This window comes from Canis aureus, chromosome 14 (genome assembly GCF_053574225.1).
Source record: "Canis aureus isolate CA01 chromosome 14, VMU_Caureus_v.1.0, whole genome shotgun sequence".
Lineage (NCBI taxonomy): Eukaryota > Metazoa > Chordata > Mammalia > Carnivora > Canidae > Canis > Canis aureus.
The window spans coordinates 26492286-26505201 of record NC_135624.1 but is presented as its reverse complement, the minus strand read 5'-3'; the positions used below and the strand labels follow the sequence as shown (position 1 = coordinate 26505201).

Below are 12916 nucleotides of genomic sequence, written 5' to 3'. Positions count from 1 at the left end.
TCCATGCAGGGGGCCTGATGTGGGACTTGATCCCAGGACTCCAGGATCATGACCTGAGCCGAAGGCAGATGCTTAACCACTGAGCCACCCAGGCGTCCCTGAGCCACCCAGGCGTCCCTTGGGAGTTGTGTTAAGTGCCCTCCCGACTTCTTCATTGACTCTTCCGGTCCATTCTCCCTCCCACTCCCTAATCTACTCTCCACCCCACACCCAACTTTAAATATTGCTCAGATCTGTCTCACTCCAAAACCCGCTGGCTGTTCACCAACACGAGTGAACATTCTGTGCCCCCATAAATTAAATCATGTGAGTGATTTATTAGATCTATTTTTATTAGACTACCACGAGGCACAGAGATTCCAGAATTCAGATGCCACAGATACTTCTCCAGGATGTACCACGGTGCCAGGCGTTGACATATTGTGGCATTTAATCCTCTCCACATCCCTACAAGGCTGATAAAGACACAGAGGCTGAAAGGAGTGAAATAGAGAGATGCAATGGCCCCCATGGGAATGAACGAGAAGGGCTGCTGCCCCAAGTCTCCAGACTCCTAGGCCTGTGTGTTCAATAAGCATTTATTGAACACCTGTGCATAATGAGTATTGAACCAAGGAATTGAGATAAAAGGCAGCTGCTGGATCTCCCTTTGACCTTACAGCAGTGATGCTGGGAAGTACTTCCAGGTGTCTAATCTAAATTCCTTTTGCTACAACTCAATCCCATTCCCACCCCCTGCCTCACCCCTATCCCCAGATAAATACAAAAACAACAGTTGCTGATAAGATCGCCAGCTTCTCCTCCAATTGTGGCTTCTGTCTTTGGTTGCCACACAGGCCTGAGATAAGCCTCACAGAACAGGCTTCATATCTCCCTGGACATTGCCTTCACGCTGCCAGTCACTCCTCAGCACCACCTCCTCTCACCCCCCCACCCCCACCAGACTCAGGAAGACCAGTAGCTTCAGGGGAGCCTTCCCTGAGGAGAAAGGAGGAAAGACAGCTGAAAGTGGCAACTTGTCCCACTGATCACTTCTCAGGAGGTGGCAACAGGCAACTCTCTGTGGGCATATGGCTGCCTCACTTGAGAGGATCCCCAGCTTGGGGAACAGTGAGGGTGGGCCGCCGCTCTCACCCATGCCCTCCACAGCTCCCTGGTGGCTCCCGCAAGATGGATACCACAGAGGATTTTTCTTCACTGGCTTATCAGGGAGGACAAGGACAACAACAGTCTTTCTATGGAACTCACAGATGAGTCTAGAAAGACCTAATACACATTCTATGAGTAAACGATTGAAAAAAAATAAATGAATGTGAGAGTAAATGAATTAGCATGCCACTACAGAGGTCAATGAAGGGAACAAGAGAATAGCAGAATGAATCACAATGAATACATGAGTGAGCGAATAAAAGAATTAATGTCTAAGCACTTGAATGAATCCATGAGGGGAAAGAATAGCAATTAAATGAATACATGGATAATGGGTGGGTGGACGGATGGATGGATGGATGGATAGACCAATGGGGTGGATAATGAATAGTCACAACTTCTTAGAGGAAGACTAGGGGGCTAAATGATGGACTCTATCCTTGCACTGCCCCCAACCCTACACATTGTCCTACACATAGTCAGAATTCTAAGTATTTGTCAAATAAATAAGCAGATGGATAATTAGACATTCTCCTTTTTTGCAGTGCATGGTACTAAAACTAGCACTTGATGGAGACCTACAAATTTCAAAGATTCTTCATGTGAAAAGAGCTCTGACTCTTGAGTTGGATGGGCCTGGTCTTAAATCCTGCTCTCCATATCCTAAGCTGGGTGGTTCATCAAAAGGCACTCACCCTCTTGGAACTTGAGCTTCGTCTACAAAGTGGAGACAATCATGCCTATATCATAGAGCTATAGTAGATATTAAAGAAGAATATGTGTATCTTGCACATAGGAAACACTTGATGAATGAATGTTTCCTTTCTTTCCTAAGCACATCTTCTGCCCTCTATCCATCCAAAACCCACCTGCTCCAGTGCCCTGTGAGGCTCTCCCTACTCAGGGGGCCCGCTTTTCTAGCAGCTGCCAGAGGACCCACCTAAGCTGCACCAAGGATTCCAAACCCACACAAATGGTGAGGTAATGAATGTTTGTTGTTTTAGACCACTGTTTTGAGGTAATTCATTATGCAGCAACTGTTAACTTATACATCTGTTTTACACATAGGGAAGGGGAGTGAAAACTCAGCCTCCCTGTAGCTTACACCCTCGGTGAATGGTGGTTTAAATAAGAAACATGATATAGGATGACATCCCAGCCCTATTTTGCTAAGCCTTGTGTTTGACAGAGTAGGGCTCTTCTCACTCCCTGCAGGATCATACAAAGATTTTTCATCTCTGTCCCTAGCACAGAGCTTCCCAAAGCATTTGGAATTTCTTGGTGATAAGGTGATGGGAGCCTTTTTGTTCTAATGAAGTGAATCTTGGTGGGCTCCTACATAGCTCCAGGCTGGGGACTAGTCACTAGAAAGAGCCAATCTTGAGTAGAAGCCTAGAACTTTCAGCCCCACCCTCCAACCCTGGGGGAAGGGAGAGGGGCTAGAGATTGAGTTAATCACCCACCAAAGGTCTATGATTTAATCAACTGTGCCTACCTTATGAAACATCCATAAAAAACTCCTAAACAGTAGGGTTCAGAGAGCATCTGAGTTGTGAACACGTTGATGTGTCCGGAGGGTGGCGCATCCCAATTCCACAAGGGCAGAAGCTCCTGTGCCCAGGCCCCTCCAGACCTTGCTCTATTTTACCTCTTCATCTAGTTGTTCATTTGTATCCTTTATAATAAACCAACAAAGGTAAGTAAAACATTTCCTGGGATTTTGTGAGCCATTCTAGTAAATTATCAAACCTGAAAAGGAGAAGGTGGGGGGGACCCTCTGACTTTGTAACCAAGTCGATGGCAGCGTGGATAACCTAGGGCCTCAATACTCATGACAATCTTATGAGACTGAGCCCTGAAACCTGTGGAGCCTGGTACCAACTCCAGGTAGTTAGTGTCAAAATTGAGTCAATGTAGGACACCAGATTGCCGTCTGAGAGTTGGAGAACTGGTTTGTGGCAGGAAAAAAAAACCCCACAAGGTTGGAGTCAGAAGTGTTATAGGTAAAAACAGCTCACCACGCTGGCAGGTCCCTGGGTTGGGGGATCCAATCCCTCAAAGGCATTAGAGAAATGTTGCCTAAAATTGGCAAACTCCCAAGCCCATGAGGAAGGTGGGTAACAAGAGAGGCTGACAACCAGCTCTGACTTTTGGAAAACTTCCCCATGAGACATCTCCAGAACCTGTGGGCTCTGGGGCCTCCCATAGCCTCAGGGGTCAGAAATTGCCACCCCACCCGCCTCAGAGCATCTTCCTGAGATGAGAAGAAAGAAGTGGGCTAACCCCAGAGCTGGAATCCATTCTCGCTTTTACTTGAACTCCACCTAACCCCGTTACACGAAGTCCCTTATTTGATTCTCTCAGCCCTGAAAGGGTTGATATTCTTACCCCACTTGACAGAGGAGGGGGTCCTTAGTCCCACTTGGCTTTGTGAGGCTTCCAGATGCCATGCTGGTTACTCAAGATCATACAGTCAGAAGCAGTGCCAGAACTAGAAAGCGGGTCTCCTGAGCCACAGTGGCCCAACGCTCTCATAACACCAGCTATGCTTCCAAGAACCAAAGAACAGAAGGAGTGACATTGCAAGAGAAAATCCCCCTGGGAAAGAAATAAATGAAAATTAATGATGCACCTGGACACACTTGGTATGCCTTTTGAGCAGAGATATCTTAAGATTGATGAGCTACAAGATTGTGCTGCGCTACTCAAGCCACGGAACCTAACACACATCCTCTTGCCCTGTGCTTACGGATGTGCCTGACCCTTTAGAAATCAGTCAGATTTGGGGTCATTTCCTTCCCCCTGAACCTGGAGGACTCTTGAGTATCATGGAATCTTGATGCAAAAGCACTGCAACCAGGAGCTGAGGGGAGGGGGGAGGCTGTGATAGAGTATTACGGAGTTACTGCATAATGCAGAGTTTCAGTTGGGATGTTGAGAAAGGTCTGGAGATGGATTGTGGTAGCGGTTATACAATAATGTGAATGTACTTAAAGCCACTGATCTGTGCACTTTAGGATGGTTAAAATAGTAAATTTTAGGGGTGCCTAGGTGGCTCAGTAGATTAAGTGCCTGACTTGATTTTGGCCCAGGTCATGATCTCAGGGTTGTGAGACAGAGCTCCGTGCTGGGCGTGGAGCCTGCTTAAGATTCTCTCTCTCCCTTTCTTTCTGCCCCTCCTTACCTCACTCATGTGTGCTCTGTCTCTAAAAAAAAAAAAAGAAAAAGAAAAAAGAAAAAAAGAAGTAAATTTTATGCTATGTCTATTTTACCACACTCAAAAGAGAGAGAGAAAGAGAGGGTAATTCACCCTTGAAAAAAAGTAAACAATAACTGGAAAAACACTCCTCTCGCGGCACCTGGGTGGCTCCGTGGTTAAGCATCTGCCTTTGGCTCAGGGTGTGATGCCGGGATCCTGGGATCAAGTCCTGCATCGGGCTCCCTGCTTCTCCCTCTATGTCTCTGCCTCTCTCTGGGTCTCTCATGAATAAATAAATAAAAATCTCTAAAAAACAAACAAAAAAACCACTCATCTCTTGGCTAAATGGGAGGATGGAGGAAAAAAAAGATACCATGTGCTCAGTGGAGTGGGAATTCTGGGAGTCCTTCTTAGACCCAGAGACTGCCCCAAATGACACCAAGTCTTTGTCCCAGCATAACTGGGCCATGTACTGCCATTTGGGTCCTCCCTAAAGGACCTCCAAGCTCTGCAGTAAAAGAAAGATAAGCAAACAAACAACTTCACAAAGCAGGCACTGGGCCAGAATTTCTAAGATGCCGGCCCAGGGAGTGTCAGAGCTGTGGGGCCTCCTAGAGGTCCTCTGATCCCACTCGCTCGTTTTATGGATGGAGGAATTAAGCCCCAAAGAGGAGAAGCACTGGCCCACACAGCAGATCAATCGCAGCAGAGCCAGAAGCCCTGCGAGCGTTTGCCTAGTGGACATGAGTTCAAGCGCGGCTGGATCACTGGAGTACATGTGACTGTTGGCTGACCTCACCCTTTCCATCTTCATCTTGCTGGTCAGTAGAAGGAGAGCAAGGAGAGCAAGGATGACACTGCCTTGGTCTTCACATCTCAGGTGAGGTCAGTGAGACTGAAGATCTCAAGTGCCTCGCCCAGGGCCTGGTCCATGGTGGGTGCTCTCTCCCCATCCTATTCCTTTGGTCTGGACTGTTGGCCAGTGCTCCCCCTGCAACCTCTCTCTGCTCTTATTGCCAACAGAGTGAGAAGGTGGGAGGCGGAAGGACCTGGGTGTCCCCCACAGCGGGGTAAGAGTTACCTGCTAAGGCATCCAGCCTGCTCGGATCCTGGTCCCTGGGGATAGTCAGAAAACAGAACACCCACTTTTGCCAGCAAAAGTGGCAGGGGCTCCAAAGGCAGCTTCCACTCAGAGGATGTCTCATCTCCCACCACTACGTTCCCTCTTTCCTGGGCTCCTCACCGCCACGCCCACCCCACACACACACACACATACACACTGGCCTGGGACTTCCAGGAAGGAAGATTGGCTGGAGCACAGAGCACCAGTCCATCTTCGAAGGCCTTCAAAGCACCATTCATTCAACCCTCACCCCACCTGGGTCAGGGAGTGACACCCCCATCACAACTGAGAAAATTGAGACCGAGAGGTTGAGGAGCCTGTCTGACCTCACAGGGCTAGGCAGTAGTTGAGGGACAACGTCCACCTGGAGTCCAGAGGAAGAGGCAACGAAGCTGGGACAGGGCTGCCTCTGTATCCCGCTCTCTTCCTGGGCCACAGGATCCTGGGCACGTTACTTCAACTCTTAAACTCGATTTCCTCACAGGTACGAGTGGCATCTGGAATACGGGCCCTGCCTCATGGAACTCTCATGTGAAAGCACCTGGCGCCTGGTAGGCCTGCTCCGGAAATGACCGGTTCTCTTCCCTTCCCTGAGGGGTCACCCCAACACTTCCCCACCTCCCAGCCAGCCGCCTGGCTCCTGCCCCTGTTGTTGACACCACATCCGGGCCGCATGTTGTCACCCTACATTACACCACCACACCTCACCAGTGACATAACCCCCTCCATCTCCCTCCCCACCCACCCCAGGCTGGCGTAACCCGGGCTCTGCTGACACATCCTCACTGAAATTCAAAACCAGATACTGCGTGTTGGTTTGCTGGTTTGTTAGAGGGCAAAGCCAAGTCCAGCCTCTTTTTCTCTTTGCTCTCTCTCTCTCTCTCTCTCTCTCAATATCTCTCCGGGCCTCAGAGCCCCGAGGAGGCTACCAGGAGCCAGGAGCTGGGTGGGGGCACGCACAGCCCCAGAGCCAGGCCCAGCCCAGCCAGCTCGTCCCGTAAGCTCCTGAAGCTGGATGGCAGGAGCCGTGGGTGCAGTAACACGGCGGTGTGAAGAAATGGGCCTGCCTGATGAAACCCATTTCTCAGAGATGAGAGACAGGGAGAGCTCCAGCCGGAGTTCCCAGAAATGTGTCTCCACTCTCTCACCCATTCAGAGAGAGCTCTGGAGCACTGACTGTGTGCTAGGGGCATTAGCTGGAGACACTGTCACGAGGAAGGCCGGATCAGAGGTCCCAGCCCCACAGAGCTGTACCTTGTCGTGGCTTAGCACAGCCAAGCAAACTCCTAACAAAGCAAAACCAGAGAGCTTCGGATCATGAGAAGTGCTTGGAGGGAAAGAGGATGGGCTGATGTGACAGCAATGAGTCCCGGGAGTGCGTGCTGAGTGGAGTGATTCAGGAAGGCTTCTCTGAGGAGGTGACCATGAGCTGAGACCCAGCAGGTGGGAAGGAGCCAGCCATGTGAGGAGCTGGGGTGGACTGTTCCAGGAGAATGAATCAGAAATGCAGAGGCCTTAAGATGGGAGATGAGGAAGTGACCGTGGCAGGAGCACAAAGGATGAGGAGCAGGGTAAGATCTGAAAAGTCTCCAGACACCAGATCACGAAAGAAGAGCCTCCTGGGCCACCGCAGGAGCTTGGATTATATTCAAAGAAAGATTTGAAAGAACCCTGGAAGCTCCTTCCCTTCCTGGAGCCCCAAAAGCCTGGGGGACGAGGGTGACCAGTATGACTCCCAAACACAGGCACCCGGACAGTAGGACACGCAAGGAATCTCAGGATCTGTCAAGATCCATACCCTTCTGCTCTGTAGGTCGGGGGACAGGCCCGTGATGGGAAGGGGCATGCCCACCACCTCACCGTGTGGCTGTAGCTGGGCAGACCTAGAACCTGTGACCCTGCAAGTGAAAGTGGAGCCTGCATTTTTCACAGTTAGCATTATGATTTCCTTTCACTCCACATCAAACCCACTCTTTTTCCAAGAAGAAAGGGAATATGGATGGTCTCCTCGGGTCACACGGTAGGAGGAGCCGGGGAGTCAGGCTCCAAACCCAGGTTCTCCTGCTGCCCATGTCCATGCCCTTTCCAGTGGGCTATTTGGGATTAGGTTCTTCCCGAAGGCTGCTGGAACCTTAGGACCTCCCAAACAGCCCTCTCAAAGGCTTTTTGGGAAACACCACGGGGCCCAAGCAGGTAAAACAAATGAGCCAGATGACCTCATGCATTGGTCCCTGATATGCACGCAGTTTTTAGAATAGATCAAGGAAACTGTCTATAAATAGTGATCGCTGGGCATACACTCTCCATGATCGTTTCCTTCATAAATGATCCACTAGAGCTTGCTCCCCGTAAGACTGCAGAACTCAAACTCCCACTGCATCAAACTAAATGGGAGGGTTTGTTAAAACACTGGCTGCTGGATCTTGTACCCCAAATTCTAAGACAGCAGGTCTGGGATGCGGCCCACGAGTTTGCACGTCCGTCTAACAAGTTCCCAGGTGATGCTGATGCTGCCGGCTTGGGGAACCCTGCTTTGAGAACCACCGCTGTATCACTACACTGTGGTGTCTGCCCAGATCTCTTTTAGGAGGACCAAGGTCCTCATTCATCCAGGGATTGTCCCTCCACAGGAACTATTCTTAACAGAAGGGCCCACCTTACACAGAATTATGTCCCCTTCGTGCAAGCAGCCTACGGGTCAATTAGAGACGTTCCAAGGGCTCAGCTGGGGACAATCCTGCAGGGCCAGCTCAGCTTCAGAGCACCCTGTGGGACAGCTCCAAGGTTTCTGCTGTGACTACGTCCCAGTTCCACTTCTCCTGCTAAATCCCACATTCTCAATTCCCTTGCAGGTGTTCTTCCCAAAAATACTTCCCATTAAACACCCTGAATTCAAGTTTCTGTCCCAGAATCTATTTCCCAGAGTGTCTGAATTTAGGGACTTGGTACAAGAAGTGGGGTGCTCTAGGGAAGCTGGATCGCCCATTTGCTGACTGGCTGACAGTGAGTACTCCAGCATTCGGGGAGAGGGAGATAAGGGCACAGCTCCCGGAGTGTAAACATGAAGCCTTGTCCTGGTGGCAAACTGGAACGGATTATCTGTGGAAGGGAATGAACTGGTGGGTGCACTATCCCAGGCTCTTGAGAGGCTTGGATGAGGTACCAATTATAATGACAATAAAACTGATGGCTCTCACTGAATGCCATGAATGCTCTAAAGAAGGACAATGAAAATCACCCACGTAAGGCACAGTGTCAAAGTCACAGGGGCTCTTTGGCACGATCTGAACAGCTCTCAGCTGATACAGTGGTAGGTAGAAAAGGCTGAAGCCTTCACCGGAAGGGTAAGAGATCACCAGAAAATTCTCAACCCTGGCAATTCTGTTATGCTAAATTCCGCGCTTTAATTAGAAAGCAGCAGAGAGCCCTGTGACTTGGGAGAAGGACATTAGTGTGGATGGCTCAAGAACATCCTTGGAGCCCCAGAACATCCAGAACTCTCTAAGCCTGCACAAGTGGCCTAGGACTTCTAGTAAACACCAGTTCTCCCACCTAGCTTAAAGATGATGCCCCTAAGAGATACACACACACACCCCCCCCACACACACACACACACATCACCCCCCAACTGCCAAACTCTTAACTAAGGCCACATTGTTATTATTCAGCCAGAAAACACTGGGTCTGCCAGGCTTCCCTGATAGGAATAAGAATGATAGGATCTCAAAATAATAGATGCCAGATGGCACTTACCTATCAGAAGCGAGATGAGGGCAAATATTGTGATAAGCCACAAAATCACTGAGGCAGCTAGGGGCCTGAGCCACAGCCAGCTATGGAGATGTTAATAAAACTCGACATTCCTAAAGGCGTGCTAGATGACCAGCCAGCAAGAGAATTGCTCAATCTATACAATCAGAATAAATCAAGGATCAGGATCTCTGGCCAAGTTTCTAGACCTCAGCCCATTTTCAATTTTGAGGACTGTTGGATACAGGGTATGAGTTAATACATGATACCCAAAATACTATCGTGGCTCCTGTTAGAATGAGAATGTCTGGGAGCCAGGTAGCAACTGGAATCTCAGCTCACAGTAGGTCTACACATTCACCAGCAGTCATTTCCACTTAAGCTACAAGTGGAATGGAAAATACTTGACAGTTGGCAGAACTTCCATATTGTTTCCCTGGCCTGTGAGGTAAGAGCTATCACAGTGGGGAAGGGCAAGTAGAAACTTCTGAAGCTGCCTCCACCCACCCCCCACTAGCTGAGATAGTGAATCGAAATCAATATTGCATCATGACAGAGATTAATGCCACCCTTAAAGATCTAAAAGATACAGGAATAGTAGTTCCCACCATGTCTTCATTTTAGATGCCAGTCTGGCCATGAAAAATGACTAGAAGGATCTAGAGGCTGACACTGATGTCAACACAACCAAGCAGTGGCTCTAACTATATAATTTATATATAATGTATGTCTACTGAGTAGGTTAACCCAGCCCAGGATGGATATAGCCACTGAGGTGATGAGTGTGTTCCTCTACATCTCTCTCAGGAGGAACGACCAGAAAGAGCTCACGTTCATGTGGAATGGACAACACTGTACATTTGTAAGTCTTTCCCCAGGGCTACTCTGACTTTTCTCTTCCCCATCATAATACAACTTGAAGAGAACTGGACATTCCACAGAATGTTACATTGGTTGACTATATCTCATTCCTATGACTTCCTGTTAATGAGTAATGAGTAAGAAGTGACAAGTACATTGGAGGTCTCGATAAGACCTTGATAAGAGCAAGCGCTCTGGAGGATGGAGACAGACCCCATGAAGATTTAGGGTCCATATCAGTTTTAATGGGTTCTGGGAAAGGCCAGGATATCCCCTCCAAAATAGAAGGCAAATGATTACGTCTTGCACCTCACACCGTGAAGATGAAGGCACAACACCTGGAAAGCCTCTTCCAGTTCCAGATTTAGTATATCCCACATATAAGAATATTGCTCCAAGCCCATCCCCAAATAGCACAAAAGCCTGCCAGCTTTGAATGGAGCCCAGAGGAGCAAGGTGCTATGCAGCAGGTCTTGCCTGCAGCACAAATGGCCCAAGCACTCGAGCCTTACCCCTGGCAGCCTCAATGGGATTAGAGGCAAATCTGAGGGAGCAAGGTGCTGTGTGGTGTTTATGGCAAGCCTTAGTGGGAGACTCATAATCCATACTCCTGCTGCAGAGCTGCGTGGGTGGGAGGGGGATGGGAACCCCTAGGTGCCATGGAACACATTTTGGGAACCACTGAGTAATGCACTCTCAAGACTCCCTCCAACTCAGATTCTGTAGGTCCTTCTCACCCTGGGTTTGCTCAAGCCCAGGTCTATATAGGTCCTATTTGTCTGGGGGCCAATTCTGTCTGTGTGCCTGGCCAACAGCTGCCCAGGAAAAGGCTCCCCACTGCTCTCATCTGAGAAGTTCTGGCTCAGAACGGGCTGAGAGTGCCAGCCAGGGATACTGCCAAAGTGTTTCTAGTCAGAATAAGAGCTGGAGATCTTTCCCGTGACTCTGCCTTTGCTTTAACTGCAGAAGCTAACTAGCGTTGGTTTGCAAAACCTAATATTTTTTGCATGCGGCCGTGTGTTGTGTGTAAATCCCAGACCACAGTTTAGTTGTCTTGCCCCGAACCTTGCCTCCTCTGATGTGCAGGGTGGAGATGAGACTGAGGGAGAGCCTCTGTTGCAGGCGATGCTGGTGCCTTGGAGGGAGAGCTCATCCAAAGGCACCCTGCGTTGACAATAGCCAGCATCCCATCACCCACCAATAGAACCCAGTTGAAGAAGAACGACTGGTCTAAGTCTATCATGGCTTTGCTGTCTGGGAAACGCCTTCCCCTCTCTGGGCCTCAGTCTCCCCATTATAAAATCAGGGCGGTAGACCTAATCTGTCTGTCTTGATGTTCTCTGATGCACAACTTGAAAAGTCAGGGAAAGAGCTTCCTCTCGTCTCCCCTTCATCTGTGGCTCCTATTACAATCACCTGCCTGCATTCAATCTTGGATCTATGTCAATGTGTGTGTGCTTCAAGAAGGGAAAGAAATGAAAAAATGCACCCTGAAATAATGAGAGGCCTGGCAGATTGAGTAACCTCCCAGCTGGGGCAGGTGTGGGGATGGGGGGCCCGACCCCAAGCAGCTCAATGATGCATCGCCTTCATACCTCAGCCTGCCGTGTCGCACACAGAGGGTTGGCTGTCTGTACCAAGACACGTCCTGGAGAGAGAGCCCTTCAGACTCATTGGGCCTTCTACGGTGGCCTCACTGGGAGACTGTTGGGGCAGCTCCCTTGTCACCCCCTGGTGGGGGTGGGCAGCCTGGGATGCGAATTCCGTGGGACAGGGAAAGAAGACAGGAAGCACTGTCAAAGTGACTTCACTTCTCCTGAGAAGGGACTATTCACAGTTTCAGAAGTAATTCCTAGCACACAGTAGGTACTCAATAAAATGTTGTTACTGGTGTCTTTGAGGTAATACAGCCTAAGAACAGCGACTTTCAAGTATTTTTGACTGTGAAATGCGTTTTGCATAATGACACAGAACACACACACACACACAAACACACACAGTATCCAGTGTGTATGTGTGTATCTGAAACAAAATATTTTCAAAAATTAATCCTTAGGGCATCCTACAAACAATATGCCCATGTTTTCTCTTCTATTTCCCTTTCAAATGCTGATTATGATCCACTAAATTGATTTCATGACCCACTAATAATGAGCAATTTCCAGTTGGAAAACTACAGGCATAGAAATAAACCTGTGTTTGAATTCATTAGCTGCTACTTCCCAGCTGAGGCCAGTCGAACATATTTCTCAGCCTCTGATTCCAGCCTGTAACCTGAAGATTTCCAGACCCACTCCTAGAGAAGGTGAATGTGAGGATTATATATACATAAAGCCAAAGCAGCATGCCAGGCCATCGTAAGCACCCCGCAAATGTCAGGTGTCATTATGATCTCACATGAGGAACTGACACTCTCAGTTGGAGGAGTGAGGATCCCCTGTCTAATCCTCTGGCACTTTAGACGCCCACCCCCAATCTGAAAGCGTCAGGGAACTAACAACCTCACAAAGGCAGCTGGGTCAGGTGCTGAGCCACATGCTTTAGAAGAGGCAGCCACAAATTGGACACTAATCCTGCCCTGGAGGAGCTTAGATTCCAGAGATGAGTCATAAACCCCATTATTACACAGAGAGATGGCATCTTATTCAGAGTAAAGGCAACAGGCCTGGGGTTCAAGGCAAGAGTTGTTTCTTCCAAATGAGGCAATCAGAGTGGTGGGGTCTGTGTTTACCTGATTCAACAAGGGAGCCCAGTGCAGCTCTTGGACTATGAGAAGTGCCTTATAAATATTTACATATGAAATCAGTGAATGTACAAAAAAAAAAAAAAAAAAG

General features: G+C 48.9%; 1 long non-coding RNA gene across 2 annotated transcripts; it reads right to left on the bottom strand.

The window, feature by feature from the left end:
• Positions 1–311: 311 nt before the first annotated feature.
• LOC144283302 (uncharacterized) lies at positions 312–12674 on the bottom strand. 2 transcript variants are annotated; one of them, XR_013351744.1, is made up of 4 exons: positions 12584–12674; positions 3538–3747; positions 2645–2824; positions 312–473 (listed from the first exon to the last, which is right to left on the bottom strand). It is a non-coding gene; the product is annotated as an uncharacterized LOC144283302 (long non-coding RNA). The 2 variants fall into 2 exon arrangements; XR_013351743.1 differs by having other exon boundaries at positions 312–455.
• Positions 12675–12916: the final 242 nt, after the last annotated feature.